Source organism: Nematolebias whitei, chromosome 6 (genome assembly GCF_014905685.2).
Source record: "Nematolebias whitei isolate Nwh7 chromosome 6, NemWhi1, whole genome shotgun sequence".
NCBI lineage: Eukaryota > Metazoa > Chordata > Actinopteri > Cyprinodontiformes > Rivulidae > Nematolebias > Nematolebias whitei.
Genome location: NC_056503.1, coordinates 5465221 through 5474328, shown reverse-complemented (window position 1 = coordinate 5474328; position 9108 = coordinate 5465221). Strand labels below are relative to the sequence as shown.

At 44.1% G+C, this 9108-nt stretch overlaps 1 protein-coding gene across 1 annotated transcript in view; it reads left to right on the top strand.

The window, feature by feature from the left end:
• The window catches only part of LOC119411073 (phosphatidylinositol transfer protein alpha isoform), a 32365-nt gene that overhangs the window by 4740 nt on the left and 18517 nt on the right, over positions 1-9108 (top strand). The window lies entirely within an intron of this gene.

Here is a 9108-nt window from a genome sequence, read left to right as displayed (position 1 = left end):
TAAGTGAATCCAACTCCACAACTAAATTAATGATTATTCATAGACAACAAAGTCCATGCTCAATAATCCAGGTATACAATCCAACTGACTGAAAAATGTTGGATTGTATACCTGGATTATTGAGCATGGACTTTGTTGTTTTCAACCAGTCTGACACAACTGTCAACAAGGAAGAGGGCCGGCAATGGAGGAGGGGGCGTGACAAAGAAACCATCTTATCACCAACAAAACTGGTTTGTTCCACTTTGGAGTAAACTGTTGGGGGAAGAATCAGTTTTGTTGTGTGTTTCCTTGACTGATGAAGCATTCTGGACCGAAGGTGAAACGTTTCAGCACAAATAAAGAAACTGTCCAGATGACCTGACTGAAGAATGTTGGGTTATTCATAGACATTTCCAGAAACTCACCTTGTACCTTCATCCTTTTAAGCCCCAAACCCTTGCACCTGTAAATAAAGACAGTTATTTTTGTAACACTGTCTCAGTCTTTCTCTCTGTCTGCCACTTGGGGTCCTCATTTAACTAAAATCATGTTAGAAGGCAGTCCATTCAAATAAGCATAAAAATAAGCATATTGACCACCGTGAACTAATGCAACAACAACAAAAAAAAAATCCCACAGCAAAAAAGCTCAAACTAACCTCCAGCAGCTCAGAAGCATGATCTCCTCTATCAAACAGAAACTGTCAACTTGTCTAACTACACCCAAGACCCTGCAAATACCTTGCCAACAGGGACCATCCACATCAGTTCACCCAGCTCAACTACACTTCAGGAACCAGATGTCCAACCTTCTGAGTGTTTCAAAGGTAACGCTAGCAAATGCCGCAGCTTTTTGTTACAATGTACTCTTGCCTTTAATCGTGCCCTGCTAACCTACTCCTCAGATCAAGTTCAAGTTTCTTTATTGTCATTCGCATCATGTGGTACATGAGGTGGAAAGAAATTGTGTACTCAGGGATCCAGTTACACGCAAAAATATAAAGCATAAAAGAAACAGTATATAAGGATCAAAGATATGGCTTCCTTAGATAGAGAACTTTACTAATTGGCTAACTGGCTTTTTTATGTATGTGAATGTTCCTGTAAAGTGCCCTGAGACAACTTTGTTGTGATATGACGCTATATAAATAATCTGAATTGCATTGAATTAAGATATACACTAAGATATAGGCTAAACAAATGCCAAATGGTACGCTAAAAGATCCCAGACATACGCTAAACGCTAACAATGTAAAACAATATGGCGTATCAAACAGCAGCCCAAACATGAGTCTGTGGTGAGCAGATGGTTATGAATGAATACAGCAGCATGATGCAGATGCCTCCCGTATTACCTTTATAATTGGTGCTCTAAAAGATGATGCACTCCCATGGACCCACACTTGAGTCAATCATTTTTCTTCCTTCCTCAAGGATTTCCAGCAGGTTTTTGACCAAACCCTTCAGCAGGAGGAAACAGCTCATAAAATATTTTCCCTACAGCAAGGAAACAGGTCAGTTGCCAAATTTTCCATCCAGTTCTGCACTGTGGCAGAGGAGAGGCGAGAAAGCTCTCAAAGGAGCATTTGTCAACACTTTAAATACACAAACAAAGGATCAACTAGCCACTTAAGAGGCACCAGCAGACATGAGTCACCTGATCACCCTTGCCACGAGAATTGACAATCGTTTTCGTGAACACATCATGGAATTGAATTGCACCACTCAAGGTGGCTGCATGTTGGAGTAGCTGTTACATTCATTCTGGAATATTGTTTTTGAAAACTTTTCCCTTTTTTCTGGATGTAAATGGCTTTTTTACTTTCTCTGGTATCGGATGCTGTGCAGCTGAAAGGATTTTTACTGAAAACCTTTTACTTTTGGACATTTGTTATGATGTGTGTTATGTGTCACCATAGCAACAAGGTGGTTTTCACAACCGGGAGCAGCTGATTAACATCTCAAAACTCAATATTACCTCAAATACAGCCCCAAATCCCAAATGAGTTGTAAAGGAGGCGCCGTGGATGCATCTCCGTCTATGTGGCGGAGGTGCTCAACTGACTGACTGCCGAGATCCTGGAGCTGGCAGGAAACGCGGCTCATGACAACAAGAAGACCAGGATCATCCCCCGACAGCTGCAGCTGGCTGTCTGCAATGATGAGGAGCTCGACAAGCTGCTGGGAGGAGCGACCATTGCTCAGGGAGGAGTTATGCCCAACATTCATGTGGTCCTGCTGCCCAGGAGAACTGAGAGGTCCGCTGGGTCCTGGTGGACAGATCGGCATCTGAAGCCAGTTTCTTCAGATCTGCTGTGGGACGGACAGCTGTGGGATGGACAGCAGCAGGAGATCCTTCCTGCCTGCAGCCGTTAGCATATATAACAACCCTCAATGAAACTAGGATGATGAGCTACAACATTTAATTTTTCTTTGGGATTAATAAAGTATTTAGAATTGAATAGAAGAAAACTACACTTCCCGTGACACCAAAGTTCATGCTCTATCATCCAGGTATAAAATCCACCACTGTTCAGTCAGGTCATCTGGACGGATTATTTCATTGCACTTCCCGTGATTACCCCGACACCAGAAGCAACTGGTCTCCATCGATAACATGCTCGTCTGATCCTGAACCTATGCAGATAGGGAGTACCCAACTCACCCCTGAAGAACGTCAATGCCATATAACCCACAATGAGTGCCTTTATTGTGGTAAGAGAGGTCATGTTCTTGCATCATGTCGGCTACATTTAAAAGGGAAAGCTCACCAGTTAAACAGGAGATACTGGTGGATATTTCTTCTGTATCTCCTGGAAATTTTTTTATACCTTCAATCCTGTGTATTAACACCACCATCTTTCCCATCCAGACTTTAATCAATTCTGGGGCAGAACTAAACCTGATCAGCCGGAACCTAATTGTGAAGTTGCAGATACCCACGACTGAATTAACCCCTGCTGTTTCCGTGGCTGCCTTCACTGGATAAACCATCTCCTCTATCTTCCAAAAGACAATAAAGATTAAATTTGTGGTTTCTGGAAATCATCATGAGGAAGGTGAGGTTTTGTCTTTCACTCTCCTAAACCACAACTGATCTTGGGTAGTCATAACTAAAGAAACATAACCCACTCATAAACTGGTCAGAGAATAGATTAGCTAAATGGGGTGATTCCTGCTCTGACAATTGTTTATGCTGAGCCATCTCCCCCAGTGCGTTTGGTAAACAGCTCCAAGAAGAAAATAACCTCTTTAAAGTTCCCTCACTCAACATTCCTTAACTCCGGTGTTTAGTAAACAACAAGTGTTGTCTCTACTGCCACACAGACCCTTTGACTGCCCCATAGATCTCCTTTCAGGTGCCCCATTACCTTCAAGCAAATTGTATAATTTGTCAGGCCCCAAGAAGGAGGGGAGTGGGGCAAAAAGTGTGTGTGCTGGGTGAGTGGGGTCCTTCATGAACAGGTGGACCTCTTTCTCCATCTGGAGGTGTAGATGTCTGTGATGGTGAGGAGGCTGACTCCAACATCTTCTGTGCAGCCTTCACCACTCTCTGCAAAGCTTTTCTTTCTGCAGCTGTGCAGCCTCCATGCCACACATTGATGCTGGAGCACAGGATGCTCTCCACTGCACACCTGTAGAAGGAGGTGAGGACTGAGCTTCCCAGTTCATCCCACCTCAGCCGCCTGAGGAAGTAGAGTTGCTGATGAGCTTTATTGATCAGGCTGGTGGTGTTGTTGCCCCAGCTGAGGTTGTCATCAGGTGCACACCCAAGTACTTGTACTGGAGACCACTTCCACCACAGATCCTCCTATGTTCAGGGGGGAGTAGGTGGATTTGCTCCGTCTGAAATCCACAACCATCTCCTTTGTCTTCTTCATATTGCTGTGAAGACTGTTCTTCTTGCACCAGCTCTCCATGTGTTCCACCTCTTGCCTGTAACCAAACCCATCGTTGTGGTGCATCCAACCACTGCTGTATCATCTGCAAACTTTACAAACTTTAAATCCACCCTGAGAAAGTTATTTTGGACCCCTGAAGCAGAAACAGGCTTTCAAGATCTTAAGCACCTTTTCTCCTCTGCTCCCATTATCTCCCCTGACTCAAACAAACAAATCATCATGGAGGCGGATGCCTCAGACTCAGGGGTGGTGGCTGTGCCATCTCAAAGGACATAGGGCAATAAGAAATTACACCCTTGCACTTTTTTACCCAACGCATCTCTCCGGCCAAACAAAATTATGACATGGGCAACAGAGAACTGTTGTCCATAAAATTAGCTCTTGAGGAGTGGAGACATTGGTTGGAGGGAAGTGAACTGCCTTTCATCATTTGGGCTCACCATAAGAACTTGGCATATATTCAGACTACAAAAAAACTAAACGCAAGACAAGCCAGATGGTCACTATTTTTGCAAGATTTAACTTCTCTATTACTTACATTCCAGGCTCACACAATATTAAACCCAATGCCCTCTCCCACCACTTCTCATCCTCAGAGACACCTGACACCCCAGTAAGCATCTTACCTGCATCCTGTACGGCAGGAATCATGACCTGGGTCATTGAAAAAAACATCAGGGAGGCACAACAGACCAAATCAGATCTAGGTACAGGTCCTCCTGGGAGGATGTTTGTTCCTACCGCAGTGGTCAGCAAAGTACTTAACTAGTTACCCACAGCTAAGTTTACATGTCACTCTGGCATCACATGCATGCTGCGCCTTACTAAGGAACATTTCTGGTTAGCCAGAATATGTCCAACAATGTGAAAGATTTTGTTTCTGGCTGACCAACTTTTGCAAGCAACAAAAATAATAATAAACCTCCTGCAGGCCTCCTCCTTCCACTGCTGTCGCCCAGTCGCCCATGGTCCCATTTTGTTCTGGACGTCATCACTGGCCTAGCTCTATAGGTAGGATAATGTCCCAGCGCTGAAGGAGTGTTTGGCAGAGGCTTTTATACTCCTGCAGAGTAGTCCTCCAAATCATGGTCAAGATTTGGGACCTAGGGATCCAGAATACTCTTCTGGACCATAGCCTTCCCTGTCCACCAGGTAATGGGAACCTCTACCCCATCGTCATACGTCCAGTAGGTGCCTGACTGTGAATGCAGGTACATTTTCAATTGGGCGGCGGTGGGGTGGGGGGTGGGGGGGTGCAGGAGGTTGGTCTGTGGGCTTAAAGAGCTGGTAATCACAAGCTTGATGAGGGAATTGTGGAAATTAGGGTGAATCCTCATGGACGGAGGGAGCTGTAGGTGAACTGCAGATGGGTTAATAACCTTAGTAAAGGAAAGCCACTAAACTGTCTCTAGACATTTTGTCTCTAAGACCTTGTTTTTTGTGATCTCCTGCAGCGACTTCCAAGGGGACTCATCTAGCCTTCCAAGGCCTCCTTGCTCCTCGAGACCTCGACTCATCCTGATTGTGTCCCAAATACCCTCAAAGCCTTCAGCCTGAAGAACCAATCTTCACCCTCTACTCAACCTGCTCCTCTGTCCACTGGTGCTCACCTCTATTCCATTACAGACCTCCTGGAACCTAGGACCTCAGAGATCTCCCCATTGGCTCCAAGAAAATCATCTTCAGTAAGTGAATCCAACTCCACAACTAAATTAATGATTATTCATAGACAACAAAGTCCATGCTCAATAATCCAGGTATACAATCCAACTGACTGAAAAATGTTGGATTGTATACCTGGATTATTGAGCATGGACTTTGTTGTTTTCAACCAGTCTGACACAACTGTCAACAAGGAAGAGGGCCGGCAATGGAGGAGGGGGCGTGACAAAGAAACCATCTTATCACCAACAAAACTGGTTTGTTCCACTTTGGAGTAAACTGTTGGGGGAAGAATCAGTTTTGTTGTGTGTTTCCTTGACTGATGAAGCATTCTGGACCGAAGGTGAAACGTTTCAGCACAAATAAAGAAACTGTCCAGATGACCTGACTGAAGAATGTTGGGTTATTCATAGACATTTCCAGAAACTCACCTTGTACCTTCATCCTTTTAAGCCCCAAACCCTTGCACCTGTAAATAAAGACAGTTATTTTTGTAACACTGTCTCAGTCTTTCTCTCTGTCTGCCACTTGGGGTCCTCATTTAACTAAAATCATGTTAGAAGGCAGTCCATTCAAATAAGCATAAAAATAAGCATATTGACCACCGTGAACTAATGCAACAACAACAAAAAAAAAATCCCACAGCAAAAAAGCTCAAACTAACCTCCAGCAGCTCAGAAGCATGATCTCCTCTATCAAACAGAAACTGTCAACTTGTCTAACTACACCCAAGACCCTGCAAATACCTTGCCAACAGGGACCATCCACATCAGTTCACCCAGCTCAACTACACTTCAGGAACCAGATGTCCAACCTTCTGAGTGTTTCAAAGGTAACGCTAGCAAATGCCGCAGCTTTTTGTTACAATGTACTCTTGCCTTTAATCGTGCCCTGCTAACCTACTCCTCAGATCAAGTTCAAGTTTCTTTATTGTCATTCGCATCATGTGGTACATGAGGTGGAAAGAAATTGTGTACTCAGGGATCCAGTTACACGCAAAAATATAAAGCATAAAAGAAACAGTATATAAGGATCAAAGATATGGCTTCCTTAGATAGAGAACTTTACTAATTGGCTAACTGGCTTTTTTATGTATGTGAATGTTCCTGTAAAGTGCCCTGAGACAACTTTGTTGTGATATGACGCTATATAAATAATCTGAATTGCATTGAATTAAGATATACACTAAGATATAGGCTAAACAAATGCCAAATGGTACGCTAAAAGATCCCAGACATACGCTAAACGCTAACAATGTAAAACAATATGGCGTATCAAACAGCAGCCCAAACATGAGTCTGTGGTGAGCAGATGGTTATGAATGAATACAGCAGCATGATGCAGATGCCTCCCGTATTACCTTTATAATTGGTGCTCTAAAAGATGATGCACTCCCATGGACCCACACTTGAGTCAATCATTTTTCTTCCTTCCTCAAGGATTTCCAGCAGGTTTTTGACCAAACCCTTCAGCAGGAGGAAACAGCTCATAAAATATTTTCCCTACAGCAAGGAAACAGGTCAGTTGCCAAATTTTCCATCCAGTTCTGCACTGTGGCAGAGGAGAGGCGAGAAAGCTCTCAAAGGAGCATTTGTCAACACTTTAAATACACAAACAAAGGATCAACTAGCCACTTAAGAGGCACCAGCAGACATGAGTCACCTGATCACCCTTGCCACGAGAATTGACAATCGTTTTCGTGAACACATCATGGAATTGAATTGCACCACTCAAGGTGGCTGCATGTTGGAGTAGCTGTTACATTCATTCTGGAATATTGTTTTTGAAAACTTTTCCCTTTTTTCTGGATGTAAATGGCTTTTTTACTTTCTCTGGTATCGGATGCTGTGCAGCTGAAAGGATTTTTACTGAAAACCTTTTACTTTTGGACATTTGTTATGATGTGTGTTATGTGTCACCATAGCAACAAGGTGGTTTTCACAACCGGGAGCAGCTGATTAACATCTCAAAACTCAATATTACCTCAAATACAGCCCCAAATCCCAAATGAGTTGTAAAGGAGGCGCCGTGGATGCATCTCCGTCTATGTGGCGGAGGTGCTCAACTGACTGACTGCCGAGATCCTGGAGCTGGCAGGAAACGCGGCTCATGACAACAAGAAGACCAGGATCATCCCCCGACAGCTGCAGCTGGCTGTCTGCAATGATGAGGAGCTCGACAAGCTGCTGGGAGGAGCGACCATTGCTCAGGGAGGAGTTATGCCCAACATTCATGTGGTCCTGCTGCCCAGGAGAACTGAGAGGTCCGCTGGGTCCTGGTGGACAGATCGGCATCTGAAGCCAGTTTCTTCAGATCTGCTGTGGGACGGACAGCTGTGGGATGGACAGCAGCAGGAGATCCTTCCTGCCTGCAGCCGTTAGCATATATAACAACCCTCAATGAAACTAGGATGATGAGCTACAACATTTAATTTTTCTTTGGGATTAATAAAGTATTTAGAATTGAATAGAAGAAAACTACACTTCCCGTGACACCAAAGTTCATGCTCTATCATCCAGGTATAAAATCCACCACTGTTCAGTCAGGTCATCTGGACGGATTATTTCATTGCACTTCCCGTGATTACCCCGACACCAGAAGCAACTGGTCTCCATCGATAACATGCTCGTCTGATCCTGAACCTATGCAGATAGGGAGTACCCAACTCACCCCTGAAGAACGTCAATGCCATATAACCCACAATGAGTGCCTTTATTGTGGTAAGAGAGGTCATGTTCTTGCATCATGTCGGCTACATTTAAAAGGGAAAGCTCACCAGTTAAACAGGAGATACTGGTGGATATTTCTTCTGTATCTCCTGGAAATTTTTTTATACCTTCAATCCTGTGTATTAACACCACCATCTTTCCCATCCAGACTTTAATCAATTCTGGGGCAGAACTAAACCTGATCAGCCGGAACCTAATTGTGAAGTTGCAGATACCCACGACTGAATTAACCCCTGCTGTTTCCGTGGCTGCCTTCACTGGATAAACCATCTCCTCTATCTTCCAAAAGACAATAAAGATTAAATTTGTGGTTTCTGGAAATCATCATGAGGAAGGTGAGGTTTTGTCTTTCACTCTCCTAAACCACAACTGATCTTGGGTAGTCATAACTAAAGAAACATAACCCACTCATAAACTGGTCAGAGAATAGATTAGCTAAATGGGGTGATTCCTGCTCTGACAATTGTTTATGCTGAGCCATCTCCCCCAGTGCGTTTGGTAAACAGCTCCAAGAAGAAAATAACCTCTTTAAAGTTCCCTCACTCAACATTCCTTAACTCCGGTGTTTAGTAAACAACAAGTGTTGTCTCTACTGCCACACAGACCCTTTGACTGCCCCATAGATCTCCTTTCAGGTGCCCCATTACCTTCAAGCAAATTGTATAATTTGTCAGGCCCCAAGAAGGAGGGGAGTGGGGCAAAAAGTGTGTGTGCTGGGTGAGTGGGGTCCTTCATGAACAGGTGGACCTCTTTCTCCATCTGGAGGTGTAGATGTCTGTGATGGTGAGGAGGCTGACTCCAACATCTTCTGTGCAGCCTTCACCACTCTCTGCA